The 16,210-nt window shown below is 41.8% G+C and overlaps 4 non-coding genes and 3 pseudogenes across 4 annotated transcripts; all 7 read right to left on the bottom strand.

Moving 5' to 3' along the window:
- Positions 1-1,614: 1,614 nt before the first annotated feature.
- LOC118936989 (U1 spliceosomal RNA) lies at positions 1,615-1,779 on the bottom strand. Its single transcript, XR_005034413.2, has one exon. It is a non-coding gene; the product is annotated as a U1 spliceosomal RNA (small nuclear RNA).
- Positions 1,780-3,647: 1,868 nt separating this feature from the next.
- LOC149980641 (U1 spliceosomal RNA) lies at positions 3,648-3,830 on the bottom strand (annotated as a pseudogene).
- A 2,237-nt stretch (positions 3,831-6,067) lies between these two features.
- Positions 6,068-6,229, bottom strand: LOC149980640 (U1 spliceosomal RNA). The gene has a single exon (XR_016484201.1). It is a non-coding gene; the product is annotated as a U1 spliceosomal RNA (small nuclear RNA).
- A 1,868-nt stretch (positions 6,230-8,097) lies between these two features.
- Positions 8,098-8,280, bottom strand: LOC149980639 (U1 spliceosomal RNA; annotated as a pseudogene).
- Positions 8,281-10,517: 2,237 nt separating this feature from the next.
- LOC149980638 (U1 spliceosomal RNA) lies at positions 10,518-10,681 on the bottom strand. Its single transcript, XR_016484197.1, has one exon. It is a non-coding gene; the product is annotated as a U1 spliceosomal RNA (small nuclear RNA).
- Positions 10,682-12,549: 1,868 nt separating this feature from the next.
- On the bottom strand, positions 12,550-12,713 carry LOC149980637 (U1 spliceosomal RNA). Its single transcript, XR_016484169.1, has one exon. It is a non-coding gene; the product is annotated as a U1 spliceosomal RNA (small nuclear RNA).
- A 1,868-nt stretch (positions 12,714-14,581) lies between these two features.
- Positions 14,582-14,764, bottom strand: LOC149980636 (U1 spliceosomal RNA; annotated as a pseudogene).
- Between the last annotated feature and the right edge of the window lie 1,446 nt (positions 14,765-16,210).

The raw sequence follows: 16,210 nt of genomic DNA, 5'->3' as shown, positions 1-16,210 counted from the left end.
TACCCACCCCCTCTCTCTCTCTCTGTACCCCCCCTCTATCTCTCTCTCTCTCTCTGTACCCCCCTCCTCTCTCTCTCTCTCTCTCTCTCTCTCTCTCTCTCTCTCTCTCTCTGTACCCCCCTCCTCTCTCGATCTCTCTCGATCTCTCTCTCTCTCTCTCTCTCTCTCTCTGTACCCCCCTCCTCTCTCTCTCTCTCTCTCTCTCTCTCTCTATCTCTCTCTCTCTCTGTATCCCCCCTCCCCTCCTCTCTCTGTTATCTGTCCGTTCTATCTGTCTATCAGAGACACGTGGTGTTTAGGAGGTTTATGGCCGACTAAATGTGCCCCTCTTCTGGCTCCGGGTCCCACTATCAGTCCATTTATGACACACAGTGGGAGGGAGAGAGAGAGAGAGAGAGAGAGAGAGAGAGAGACAGAGAGAGAGAGAAAGAGACAGAGAAGCAGAGAGAGGCAGAGAGAGAGAGAGAGAGAGGGAGAGAGAGGGAAAGAGATAGAGAGGGAGAGAGACAGAGAGAGAGAGAGAGAGCGAGAGAGAGAGAGTGAGAGAGAAAGAGAGAGAGAGAGAGACAGAGAGAGAGAGAAAGAGACAGAGAAGCAGAGAGAGGCAGAGAGAGAGAGAGAGAGAGAGAAACAGGAGCATGAAAGAGAGAGAGAGAGAGAGAGAGAGAGAGAGCAGATAGATAGATAGCAGAGAGAGAGAGAAAAAAACAGGTGCATGAAAGAAATAGAGAGCGAGCAAGGAGAGAGACAGAGAGGGGGGAAGGAAGGAGGGATAGGGAGCGAGAGAGCAAAGAGAGAGATAGAGAGGGAGGGAGGGAGAGAGATACATTTATCTGGACACACACACGCAGAGAAAGACAGACAGGGGAATTCACATAGGCAGCACGGTCCTGAGGTGTGTTGATCACCTGCTATCACCTGAGACCTGCAGGTGGAACTAAGAAATATAATGGGAAACAATGGGGAGACTATATGGCGTAACACACAGTGCCACTGGCCCCAATAACATGTCCTTGACTTGATTATTTTACAGCAGTCCTTAGGTGATCATATTAATAATTATCTGACCAATACAAAAACTGTTATAAACCTTATTTAAACTGTTATAAACCTTATTTAGACTGTTATAAACCTTATTTAGACTGTTATAAACCTTATTTAGACTGTAATAAACCTTATTTAGACTGTTATAAAGCTTATTTAGACTGTAATAAACCTTATTTAGACTGTTATAAACCTTATTTAGACTGTTATAAACCTTATTTAGACTGTTATAAACCTTATTTAGACTGTTATACAGCTTCTGTTTTGTTTATGTGTTTAACTCATTCTTATAATCAGCTGATGTACGAAGGGCTTTATGAATACATTTGATTTTATACATGTGTTATCCGGTTACACAGCTGGTGACCAACGCAAAATAATAGATTTGTTATATTTTACAGCGTGATAGTTGTAATATAGTGGTATTCATTTATAATACTCGATTTTATTCCATTCTATTATATTCCATACCATTCTAATTGTTGCAGTACAGTTCCATAGTTTGATCCAAGACAGAGGTTACGGCTTCCCTCGGTCACACCTGAGTGAGATTACTTTTTACATCAAGATCAGGGGAGAGCGCGAACGCAGTCCCCCCACTACCAGAAATTATGCAATCGAGATTTCCACATTTGAGAAATTCGCAGGGGTCAGCACAGCCGGAGTGCAATGGCTGAGCCTCGCCCTGGGTGAACCGCCTTCGTGATCACGGTGTCTCCCTTGCCAGGTAAGTATGAGTTGTACACGTTGGTAGAGGAGTACTCCTTCCAGGACAAAGGTGTTTGACTCACGGTTACCACTTCTACTACTGATAATACCACATCATATTGAACAGGGTTTAATGACGTTTACGAATACAGTTGCGGACAAGGCGAAGAAAAAAGCAATACATTTTGTTTTACTATATTATATCACGGACCGACTATTTTCCCATCAAGCAACACGGTAGAAATTCTAAATACATTGCATTTTTGGTCTAAATGTTGGTCTGGTAACACACAAGTAGGCGATGTACCAAAATGCTGAAATCACATTCGTGCACACAGCCAACCGAAAGACACCATTTATTTCTGGTGTTTTGTAGCGTTCCAGACGTTGTAGGAATAGTTTCATCACGCTTGTTTTCTGCTCTCAGTAAAATATGATTCCACCATCGACCACAGGGTGGCATACGACCCACAGATATGGAGGAGAAACAGTAGCCTACTACTTCATCAACAAGACACGGTAGTAGCTACAATGGGTGGTTTTTAATTAATTGTTTTATTTCACCAGGTAGGCTAGTTAGGAACAAGTTCTCATTTACAAACTGCGACCTGGCCAAGATAAAGCACAGCAGTGCGACAAAAACAACAACACAGAGTTACACGTAAACAAACGTAGTCAATAACACAGTAGAACATGAAAATAGAAAGATCTATGTACAGTGACATGGCCATACTCGTATTTGTAATTGTATCTGTAAATTGACAGGATGATACTCGCGATCAGGGTTAAACTGAAGTGTTTTAATATGCCTAAATACATTTTTGGCAGAATACCTCACTACACATTCTCACTGCAAAAAAAAACCCTGCAGAAATGTCTGTGGAATGGATCTGCATCTTGGAACAACAGAATCCATCTTATTGACTGATTTCATCAGGAAATAAGTGGACCAGGGACATGTCTGTGGCATGGTAATGGTTGACCAGGGAAATGTTTGTGGCATTGTAGACCAGGGACATGTCCGTGGAATGGTAATGGTTGACCAGGGAAATGTCTGTTGTCAAGGTAATGGTTGACCAGGGAAATGTCTGTGGAATGGTAATGTTTAACCAGGGAAATGTCTGTTGTCAAGGTAATGGTTGACCAGGGCAATGACTGTGGCATGGTAATGGTTGACCAGGGAAATGTCTGTTGTCATGGTAATGGTTGACCGTGAAATGACTGTGGAATGGTAATGGTTGACCAGGGAAATGTCTGTTGTCATGGTAATGGTTGACCAGGGAAATGTCTGTTTTCATGGTAATGGTTGACCAGGGAAATGTCTGTTGTCATGGTAATAGTTGACGAGGGAAATGTCTGTTGTCATGGTAATGTTTGACCAGGGACATGACTGTGGCATGGTAATGGTTGACCAGGGAAATGTCTGTTGTCATGGTAATGGTTGACCAGGGAAATGTCTGTTTTCATGGTAATAGTTGACCAGGGAAATTTCTGTGGCATTGTAATGGTTGACATGTACTGTGGTCTTAAATTACAAACTCTCCTATAAATTATTTAATATTCTAGCAAATGAAAGACCTCAATCCAGATTACATCATGAGGGCACAAAATGATCCATTCACAAGTAGGCCTTTGCCTTGACATTATCAGGACATGACAGGCATAATCACCAGTGCTACAATAACATATCACACACATCCGGGTTATCAGAAGACAAAATGTATCTCTGAGGCCTTAGTTGACTCATAAACAGACCCTACATTCTATAGCCATTCATCTGATAAGAACATGCAAATGTTGACAAATGTCCTTCTCAACACGAAACTCAATAGAAGAGCGAGTTAAAACACATCGAATTAATAAATATGTCCCTAAATTATTTTTAACATCAAGATCAGGGGAGAGCGCGAACGCAGTCCCCCACTACCAGAAATTATGCAATCGAGATTTCCACATTTGAGAAATTCGCAGGGGTCAGCACAGCCGGAGTGCAATGGCTGAGCCTCGCCCTGGGTGAACCGCCTTCGTGATCACGGACCGCCTTCGTGATCACGGTGTCTCCCCCTCCAGGTAAGTATGAGTTGTACACGTTGGTAGAGGAGTACTCCTTCCAGGACAAAGGTGTTTGACTCACGGTTACCACTTCTACTACTGATAATACCACATCATATTGAACAGGGTTTAATGACGTTTACGAATACAGTTGCGGACAAGGCGAAGAAAAAAGCAATACATTTTGTTTTACTATATTATATCACGGACCGACTATTTTCCCATCAAGCAACACGGTAGAAATTCTAAATACATTGCATTTTTGGTCTAAATGTTGGTCTGGTAACACACAAGTAGGCGATGTACCAAAATGCTGAAATCACATTCGTGCACACAGCCAACCGAAAGACACCATTTATTTCTGGTGTTTTGTAGCGTTCCAGACGTTGTAGGAATAGTTTCATCACGCTTGTTTTCTGCTCTCAGTAAAATATGATTCCACCATCGACCACAGGGTGGCATACGACCCACAGATATGGAGGAGAAACAGTAGCCTACTACTTCATCAACAAGACACGGTAGTAGCTACAATGGGTGGTTTTTAATTAATTGTTTTATTTCACCAGGTAGGCTAGTTAGGAACAAGTTCTCATTTACAAACTGCGACCTGGCCAAGATAAAGCACAGCAGTGCGACAAAAACAACAACACAGAGTTACACGTAAACAAACGTAGTCAATAACACAGTAGAACATGAAAATAGAAAGATCTATGTACAGTGACATGGCCATACTCGTATTTGTAATTGTATCTGTAAATTGACAGGATGATACTCGCGATCAGGGTTAAACTGAAGTGTTTTAATATGCCTAAATACATTTTTGGCAGAATACCTCACTACACATTCTCACTGCAAAAAAAAACCCTGCAGAAATGTCTGTGGAATGGATCTGCATCTTGGAACAACAGAATCCATCTTATTGACTGATTTCATCAGGAAATAAGTGGACCAGGGACATGTCTGTGGCATGGTAATGGTTGACCAGGGAAATGTTTGTGGCATTGTAGACCAGGGACATGTCCGTGGAATGGTAATGGTTGACCAGGGAAATGTCTGTTGTCAAGGTAATGGTTGACCAGGGAAATGTCTGTGGAATGGTAATGTTTAACCAGGGAAATGTCTGTTGTCAAGGTAATGGTTGACCAGGGCAATGACTGTGGCATGGTAATGGTTGACCAGGGAAATGTCTGTTGTCATGGTAATGGTTGACCGTGAAATGACTGTGGAATGGTAATGGTTGACCAGGGAAATGTCTGTTGTCATGGTAATGGTTGACCAGGGAAATGTCTGTTTTCATGGTAATGGTTGACCAGGGAAATGTCTGTTGTCATGGTAATAGTTGACGAGGGAAATGTCTGTTGTCATGGTAATGTTTGACCAGGGACATGACTGTGGCATGGTAATGGTTGACCAGGGAAATGTCTGTTGTCATGGTAATGGTTGACCAGGGAAATGTCTGTGGAATGGTAATGTTTAACCAGGGAAATGTCTGTTGTCAAGGTAATGGTTGACCAGGGCAATGACTGTGGCATGGTAATGGTTGACCAGGGAAATGTCTGTTGTCATGGTAATGGTTGACCGTGAAATGACTGTGGAATGGTAATGGTTGACCAGGGAAATGTCTGTTGTCATGGTAATGGGTGACCAGGGAAATGTCTGTTTTCATGGTAATGGTTGACCAGGGAAATGTCTGTTGTCATGGTAATAGTTGACGAGGGAAATGTCTGTTGTCATGGTAATGTTTGACCAGGGACATGACTGTGGCATGGTAATGGTTGACCAGGGAAATGTCTGTTGTCATGGTAATGGTTGACCAGGGAAATGTCTGTTTTCATGGTAATAGTTGACCAGGGAAATTTCTGTGGCATTGTAATGGTTGACATGTACTGTGGTCTTAAATTACAAACTCTCCTATAAATTATTTAATATTCTAGCAAATGAAAGACCTCAATCCAGATTACATCATGAGGGCACAAAATGATCCATTCACAAGTAGGCCTTTGCCTTGACATTATCAGGACATGACAGGCATAATCACCAGTGCTACAATAACATATCACACACATCCGGGTTATCAGAAGACAAAATGTATCTCTGAGGCCTTAGTTGACTCATAAACAGACCCTACATTCTATAGCCATTCATCTGATAAGAACATGCAAATGTTGACAAATGTCCTTCTCAACACGAAACTCAATAGAAGAGCGAGTTAAAACACATCGAATTAATAAATATGTCCCTAAATTATTTTTAACATCAAGATCAGGGGAGAGCGCGAACGCAGTCCCCCACTACCAGAAATTATGCAATCGAGATTTCTCTTTGAGAAATTCGCAGGGGTCAGCACAGCCGGAGTGCAATGGCTGAGCCTCGCCCTGGGTGAACCGCCTTCGTGATCACGGTGTCTCCCTTGCCAGGTAAGTATGAGTTGTACACGTTGGTAGAGGAGTACTCCTTCCAGGACAAAGGTGTTTGACTCACGGTTACCACTTCTACTACTGATAATACCACATCATATTGAACAGGGTTTAATGACGTTTACGAATACAGTTGCGGACAAGGCGAAGAAAAAAGCAATACATTTTGTTTTACTATATTATATCACGGACCGACTATTTTCCCATCAAGCAACACGGTAGAAATTCTAAATACATTGCATTTTTGGTCTAAATGTTGGTCTGGTAACACACAAGTAGGCGATGTACCAAAATGCTGAAATCACATTCGTGCACACAGCCAACCGAAAGACACCATTTATTTCTGGTGTTTTGTAGCGTTCCAGACGTTGTAGGAATAGTTTCATCACGCTTGTTTTCTGCTCTCAGTAAAATATGATTCCACCATCGACCACAGGGTGGCATACGACCCACAGATATGGAGGAGAAACAGTAGCCTACTACTTCATCAACAAGACACGGTAGTAGCTACAATGGGTGGTTTTTAATTAATTGTTTTATTTCACCAGGTAGGCTAGTTAGGAACAAGTTCTCATTTACAAACTGCGACCTGGCCAAGATAAAGCACAGCAGTGCGACAAAAACAACAACACAGAGTTACACGTAAACAAACGTAGTCAATAACACAGTAGAACATGAAAATAGAAAGATCTATGTACAGTGACATGGCCATACTCGTATTTGTAATTGTATCTGTAAATTGACAGGATGATACTCGCGATCAGGGTTAAACTGAAGTGTTTTAATATGCCTAAATACATTTTTGGCAGAATACCTCACTACACATTCTCACTGCAAAAAAAAACCCTGCAGAAATGTCTGTGGAATGGATCTGCATCTTGGAACAACAGAATCCATCTTATTGACTGATTTCATCAGGAAATAAGTGGACCAGGGACATGTCTGTGGCATGGTAATGGTTGACCAGGGAAATGTTTGTGGCATTGTAGACCAGGGACATGTCCGTGGAATGGTAATGGTTGACCAGGGAAATGTCTGTTGTCAAGGTAATGGTTGACCAGGGAAATGTCTGTGGAATGGTAATGTTTAACCAGGGAAATGTCTGTTGTCAAGGTAATGGTTGACCAGGGCAATGACTGTGGCATGGTAATGGTTGACCAGGGAAATGTCTGTTGTCATGGTAATGGTTGACCGTGAAATGACTGTGGAATGGTAATGGTTGACCAGGGAAATGTCTGTTGTCATGGTAATGGTTGACCAGGGAAATGTCTGTTTTCATGGTAATGGTTGACCAGGGAAATGTCTGTTGTCATGGTAATAGTTGACGAGGGAAATGTCTGTTGTCATGGTAATGTTTGACCAGGGACATGACTGTGGCATGGTAATGGTTGACCAGGGAAATGTCTGTTGTCATGGTAATGGTTGACCAGGGAAATGTCTGTTTTCATGGTAATAGTTGACCAGGGAAATTTCTGTGGCATTGTAATGGTTGACATGTACTGTGGTCTTAAATTACAAACTCTCCTATAAATTATTTAATATTCTAGCAAATGAAAGACCTCAATCCAGATTACATCATGAGGGCACAAAATGATCCATTCACAAGTAGGCCTTTGCCTTGACATTATCAGGACATGACAGGCATAATCACCAGTGCTACAATAACATATCACACACATCCGGGTTATCAGAAGACAAAATGTATCTCTGAGGCCTTAGTTGACTCATAAACAGACCCTACATTCTATAGCCATTCATCTGATAAGAACATGCAAATGTTGACAAATGTCCTTCTCAACACGAAACTCAATAGAAGAGCGAGTTAAAACACATCGAATTAATAAATATGTCCCTAAATTATTTTTAACATCAAGATCAGGGGAGAGCGCGAACGCAGTCCCCCACTACCAGAAATTATGCAATCGAGATTTCCACATTTGAGAAATTCGCAGGGGTCAGCACAGCCGGAGTGCAATGGCTGAGCCTCGCCCTGGGTGAACCGCCTTCGTGATCACGGACCGCCTTCGTGATCACGGTGTCTCCCCCTCCAGGTAAGTATGAGTTGTACACGTTGGTAGAGGAGTACTCCTTCCAGGACAAAGGTGTTTGACTCACGGTTACCACTTCTACTACTGATAATACCACATCATATTGAACAGGGTTTAATGACGTTTACGAATACAGTTGCGGACAAGGCGAAGAAAAAAGCAATACATTTTGTTTTACTATATTATATCACGGACCGACTATTTTCCCATCAAGCAACACGGTAGAAATTCTAAATACATTGCATTTTTGGTCTAAATGTTGGTCTGGTAACACACAAGTAGGCGATGTACCAAAATGCTGAAATCACATTCGTGCACACAGCCAACCGAAAGACACCATTTATTTCTGGTGTTTTGTAGCGTTCCAGACGTTGTAGGAATAGTTTCATCACGCTTGTTTTCTGCTCTCAGTAAAATATGATTCCACCATCGACCACAGGGTGGCATACGACCCACAGATATGGAGGAGAAACAGTAGCCTACTACTTCATCAACAAGACACGGTAGTAGCTACAATGGGTGGTTTTTAATTAATTGTTTTATTTCACCAGGTAGGCTAGTTAGGAACAAGTTCTCATTTACAAACTGCGACCTGGCCAAGATAAAGCACAGCAGTGCGACAAAAACAACAACACAGAGTTACACGTAAACAAACGTAGTCAATAACACAGTAGAACATGAAAATAGAAAGATCTATGTACAGTGACATGGCCATACTCGTATTTGTAATTGTATCTGTAAATTGACAGGATGATACTCGCGATCAGGGTTAAACTGAAGTGTTTTAATATGCCTAAATACATTTTTGGCAGAAAACCTCACTACACATTCTCACTGCAAAAAAAAACCCTGCAGAAATGTCTGTGGAATGGATCTGCATCTTGGAACAACAGAATCCATCTTATTGACTGATTTCATCAGGAAATAAGTGGACCAGGGACATGTCTGTGGCATGGTAATGGTTGACCAGGGAAATGTTTGTGGCATTGTAGACCAGGGACATGTCCGTGGAATGGTAATGGTTGACCAGGGAAATGTCTGTTGTCAAGGTAATGGTTGACCAGGGAAATGTCTGTGGAATGGTAATGTTTAACCAGGGAAATGTCTGTTGTCAAGGTAATGGTTGACCAGGGCAATGACTGTGGCATGGTAATGGTTGACCAGGGAAATGTCTGTTGTCATGGTAATGGTTGACCGTGAAATGACTGTGGAATGGTAATGGTTGACCAGGGAAATGTCTGTTGTCATGGTAATGGTTGACCAGGGAAATGTCTGTTTTCATGGTAATGGTTGACCAGGGAAATGTCTGTTGTCATGGTAATAGTTGACGAGGGAAATGTCTGTTGTCATGGTAATGTTTGACCAGGGACATGACTGTGGCATGGTAATGGTTGACCAGGGAAATGTCTGTTGTCATGGTAATGGTTGACCAGGGAAATGTCTGTGGAATGGTAATGTTTAACCAGGGAAATGTCTGTTGTCAAGGTAATGGTTGACCAGGGCAATGACTGTGGCATGGTAATGGTTGACCAGGGAAATGTCTGTTGTCATGGTAATGGTTGACCGTGAAATGACTGTGGAATGGTAATGGTTGACCAGGGAAATGTCTGTTGTCATGGTAATGGTTGACCAGGGAAATGTCTGTTTTCATGGTAATGGTTGACCAGGGAAATGTCTGTTGTCATGGTAATAGTTGACGAGGGAAATGTCTGTTGTCATGGTAATGTTTGACCAGGGACATGACTGTGGCATGGTAATGGTTGACCAGGGAAATGTCTGTTGTCATGGTAATGGTTGACCAGGGAAATGTCTGTTTTCATGGTAATAGTTGACCAGGGAAATTTCTGTGGCATTGTAATGGTTGACATGTACTGTGGTCTTAAATTACAAACTCTCCTATAAATTATTTAATATTCTAGCAAATGAAAGACCTCAATCCAGATTACATCATGAGGGCACAAAATGATCCATTCACAAGTAGGCCTTTGCCTTGACATTATCAGGACATGACAGGCATAATCACCAGTGCTACAATAACATATCACACACATCCGGGTTATCAGAAGACAAAATGTATCTCTGAGGCCTTAGTTGACTCATAAACAGACCCTACATTCTATAGCCATTCATCTGATAAGAACATGCAAATGTTGACAAATGTCCTTCTCAACACGAAACTCAATAGAAGAGCGAGTTAAAACACATCGAATTAATAAATATGTCCCTAAATTATTTTTAACATCAAGATCAGGGGAGAGCGCGAACGCAGTCCCCCACTACCAGAAATTATGCAATCGAGATTTCCACATTTGAGAAAGTCGCAGGGGTCAGCACAGCCGGAGTGCAATGGCTGAGCCTCGCCCTGGGTGAACCGCCTTCGTGATCACGGTGTCTCCCTTGCCAGGTAAGTATGAGTTGTACACGTTGGTAGAGGAGTACTCCTTCCAGGACAAAGGTGTTTGACTCACGGTTACCACTTCTACTACTGATAATACCACATCATATTGAACAGGGTTTAATGACGTTTACGAATACAGTTGCGGACAAGGCGAAGAAAAAAGCAATACATTTTGTTTTACTATATTATATCACGGACCGACTATTTTCCCATCAAGCAACACGGTAGAAATTCTAAATACATTGCATTTTTGGTCTAAATGTTGGTCTGGTAACACACAAGTAGGCGATGTACCAAAATGCTGAAATCACATTCGTGCACACAGCCAACCGAAAGACACCATTTATTTCTGGTGTTTTGTAGCGTTCCAGACGTTGTAGGAATAGTTTCATCACGCTTGTTTTCTGCTCTCAGTAAAATATGATTCCACCATCGACCACAGGGTGGCATACGACCCACAGATATGGAGGAGAAACAGTAGCCTACTACTTCATCAACAAGACACGGTAGTAGCTACAATGGGTGGTTTTTAATTAATTGTTTTATTTCACCAGGTAGGCTAGTTAGGAACAAGTTCTCATTTACAAACTGCGACCTGGCCAAGATAAAGCACAGCAGTGCGACAAAAACAACAACACAGAGTTACACGTAAACAAACGTAGTCAATAACACAGTAGAACATGAAAATAGAAAGATCTATGTACAGTGACATGGCCATACTCGTATTTGTAATTGTATCTGTAAATTGACAGGATGATACTCGCGATCAGGGTTAAACTGAAGTGTTTTAATATGCCTAAATACATTTTTGGCAGAATACCTCACTACACATTCTCACTGCAAAAAAAAACCCTGCAGAAATGTCTGTGGAATGGATCTGCATCTTGGAACAACAGAATCCATCTTATTGACTGATTTCATCAGGAAATAAGTGGACCAGGGACATGTCTGTGGCATGGTAATGGTTGACCAGGGAAATGTTTGTGGCATTGTAGACCAGGGACATGTCCGTGGAATGGTAATGGTTGACCAGGGAAATGTCTGTTGTCAAGGTAATGGTTGACCAGGGAAATGTCTGTGGAATGGTAATGTTTAACCAGGGAAATGTCTGTTGTCAAGGTAATGGTTGACCAGGGCAATGACTGTGGCATGGTAATGGTTGACCAGGGAAATGTCTGTTGTCATGGTAATGGTTGACCGTGAAATGACTGTGGAATGGTAATGGTTGACCAGGGAAATGTCTGTTGTCATGGTAATGGTTGACCAGGGAAATGTCTGTTTTCATGGTAATGGTTGACCAGGGAAATGTCTGTTGTCATGGTAATAGTTGACGAGGGAAATGTCTGTTGTCATGGTAATGTTTGACCAGGGACATGACTGTGGCATGGTAATGGTTGACCAGGGAAATGTCTGTTGTCATGGTAATGGTTGACCAGGGAAATGTCTGTTTTCATGGTAATAGTTGACCAGGGAAATTTCTGTGGCATTGTAATGGTTGACATGTACTGTGGTCTTAAATTACAAACTCTCCTATAAATTATTTAATATTCTAGCAAATGAAAGACCTCAATCCAGATTACATCATGAGGGCACAAAATGATCCATTCACAAGTAGGCCTTTGCCTTGACATTATCAGGACATGACAGGCATAATCACCAGTGCTACAATAACATATCACACACATCCGGGTTATCAGAAGACAAAATGTATCTCTGAGGCCTTAGTTGACTCATAAACAGACCCTACATTCTATAGCCATTCATCTGATAAGAACATGCAAATGTTGACAAATGTCCTTCTCAACACGAAACTCAATAGAAGAGCGAGTTAAAACACATCGAATTAATAAATATGTCCCTAAATTATTTTTAACATCAAGATCAGGGGAGAGCGCGAACGCAGTCCCCCACTACCAGAAATTATGCAATCGAGATTTCCACATTTGAGAAATTCGCAGGGGTCAGCACAGCCGGAGTGCAATGGCTGAGCCTCGCCCTGGGTGAACCGCCTTCGTGATCACGGTGTCTCCCTTGCCAGGTAAGTATGAGTTGTACACGTTGGTAGAGGAGTACTCCTTCCAGGACAAAGGTGTTTGACTCACGGTTACCACTTCTACTACTGATAATACCACATCATATTGAACAGGGTTTAATGACGTTTACGAATACAGTTGCGGACAAGGCGAAGAAAAAAGCAATACATTTTGTTTTACTATATTATATCACGGACCGACTATTTTCCCATCAAGCAACACGGTAGAAATTCTAAATACATTGCATTTTTGGTCTAAATGTTGGTCTGGTAACACACAAGTAGGCGATGTACCAAAATGCTGAAATCACATTCGTGCACACAGCCAACCGAAAGACACCATTTATTTCTGGTGTTTTGTAGCGTTCCAGACGTTGTAGGAATAGTTTCATCACGCTTGTTTTCTGCTCTCAGTAAAATATGATTCCACCATCGACCACAGGGTGGCATACGACCCACAGATATGGAGGAGAAACAGTAGCCTACTACTTCATCAACAAGACACGGTAGTAGCTACAATGGGTGGTTTTTAATTAATTGTTTTATTTCACCAGGTAGGCTAGTTAGGAACAAGTTCTCATTTACAAACTGCGACCTGGCCAAGATAAAGCACAGCAGTGCGACAAAAACAACAACACAGAGTTACACGTAAACAAACGTAGTCAATAACACAGTAGAACATGAAAATAGAAAGATCTATGTACAGTGACATGGCCATACTCGTATTTGTAATTGTATCTGTAAATTGACAGGATGATACTCGCGATCAGGGTTAAACTGAAGTGTTTTAATATGCCTAAATACATTTTTGGCAGAATACCTCACTACACATTCTCACTGCAAAAAAAAACCCTGCAGAAATGTCTGTGGAATGGATCTGCATCTTGGAACAACAGAATCCATCTTATTGACTGATTTCATCAGGAAATAAGTGGACCAGGGACATGTCTGTGGCATGGTAATGGTTGACCAGGGAAATGTTTGTGGCATTGTAGACCAGGGACATGTCCGTGGAATGGTAATGGTTGACCAGGGAAATGTCTGTTGTCAAGGTAATGGTTGACCAGGGAAATGTCTGTGGAATGGTAATGTTTAACCAGGGAAATGTCTGTTGTCAAGGTAATGGTTGACCAGGGCAATGACTGTGGCATGGTAATGGTTGACCAGGGAAATGTCTGTTGTCATGGTAATGGTTGACCGTGAAATGACTGTGGAATGGTAATGGTTGACCAGGGAAATGTCTGTTGTCATGGTAATGGTTGACCAGGGAAATGTCTGTTTTCATGGTAATGGTTGACCAGGGAAATGTCTGTTGTCATGGTAATAGTTGACGAGGGAAATGTCTGTTGTCATGGTAATGTTTGACCAGGGACATGACTGTGGCATGGTAATGGTTGACCAGGGAAATGTCTGTTGTCATGGTAATGGTTGACCAGGGAAATGTCTGTTTTCATGGTAATAGTTGACCAGGGAAATTTCTGTGGCATTGTAATGGTTGACATGTACTGTGGTCTTAAATTACAAACTCTCCTATAAATTATTTAATATTCTAGCAAATGAAAGACCTCAATCCAGATTACATCATGAGGGCACAAAATGATCCATTCACAAGTAGGCCTTTGCCTTGACATTATCAGGACATGACAGGCATAATCACCAGTGCTACAATAACATATCACACACATCCGGGTTATCAGAAGACAAAATGTATCTCTGAGGCCTTAGTTGACTCATAAACAGACCCTACATTCTATAGCCATTCATCTGATAAGAACATGCAAATGTTGACAAATGTCCTTCTCAACACGAAACTCAATAGAAGAGCGAGTTAAAACACATCGAATTAATAAATATGTCCCTAAATTATTTTTAACATCAAGATCAGGGGAGAGCGCGAACGCAGTCCCCCACTACCAGAAATTATGCAATCGAGATTTCCACATTTGAGAAATTCGCAGGGGTCAGCACAGCCGGAGTGCAATGGCTGAGCCTCGCCCTGGGTGAACCGCCTTCGTGATCACGGACCGCCTTCGTGATCACGGTGTCTCCCCCTCCAGGTAAGTATGAGTTGTACACGTTGGTAGAGGAGTACTCCTTCCAGGACAAAGGTGTTTGACTCACGGTTACCACTTCTACTACTGATAATACCACATCATATTGAACAGGGTTTAATGACGTTTACGAATACAGTTGCGGACAAGGCGAAGAAAAAAGCAATACATTTTGTTTTACTATATTATATCACGGACCGACTATTTTCCCATCAAGCAACACGGTAGAAATTCTAAATACATTGCATTTTTGGTCTAAATGTTGGTCTGGTAACACACAAGTAGGCGATGTACCAAAATGCTGAAATCACATTCGTGCACACAGCCAACCGAAAGACACCATTTATTTCTGGTGTTTTGTAGCGTTCCAGACGTTGTAGGAATAGTTTCATCACGCTTGTTTTCTGCTCTCAGTAAAATATGATTCCACCATCGACCACAGGGTGGCATACGACCCACAGATATGGAGGAGAAACAGTAGCCTACTACTTCATCAACAAGACACGGTAGTAGCTACAATGGGTGGTTTTTAATTAATTGTTTTATTTCACCAGGTAGGCTAGTTAGGAACAAGTTCTCATTTACAAACTGCGACCTGGCCAAGATAAAGCACAGCAGTGCGACAAAAACAACAACACAGAGTTACACGTAAACAAACGTAGTCAATAACACAGTAGAACATGAAAATAGAAAGATCTATGTACAGTGACATGGCCATACTCGTATTTGTAATTGTATCTGTAAATTGACAGGATGATACTCGCGATCAGGGTTAAACTGAAGTGTTTTAATATGCCTAAATACATTTTTGGCAGAATACCTCACTACACATTCTCACTGCAAAAAAAAACCCTGCAGAAATGTCTGTGGAATGGATCTGCATCTTGGAACAACAGAATCCATCTTATTGACTGATTTCATCAGGAAATAAGTGGACCAGGGACATGTCTGTGGCATGGTAATGGTTGACCAGGGAAATGTTTGTGGCATTGTAGACCAGGGACATGTCCGTGGAATGGTAATGGTTGACCAGGGAAATGTCTGTTGTCAAGGTAATGGTTGACCAGGGAAATGTCTGTGGAATGGTAATGTTTAACCAGGGAAATGTCTGTTGTCAAGGTAATGGTTGACCAGGGCAATGACTGTGGCATGGTAATGGTTGACCAGGGAAATGTCTGTTGTCATGGTAATGGTTGACCGTGAAATGACTGTGGAATGGTAATGGTTGACCAGGGAAATGTCTGTTGTCATGGTAATGGTTGACCAGGGAAATGTCTGTTTTCATGGTAATGGTTGACCAGGGAAATGTCTGTTGTCATGGTAATAGTTGACGAGGGAAATGTCTGTTGTCATGGTAATGTTTGACCAGGGACATGACTGTGGCATGGTAATGGTTGACCAGGGAAATGTCTGTTGTCATGGTAATGGTTGACCAGGGAAATGTCTGTTTTCATGGTAAT

This window comes from Oncorhynchus mykiss, chromosome 10 (genome assembly GCF_057628025.1).
Source record: "Oncorhynchus mykiss isolate SJ-2025 chromosome 10, ASM5762802v1, whole genome shotgun sequence".
Taxonomy (NCBI): Eukaryota; Metazoa; Chordata; class Actinopteri; order Salmoniformes; family Salmonidae; genus Oncorhynchus; species Oncorhynchus mykiss.
This window is presented reverse-complemented; position numbering and strand designations above follow the sequence as displayed.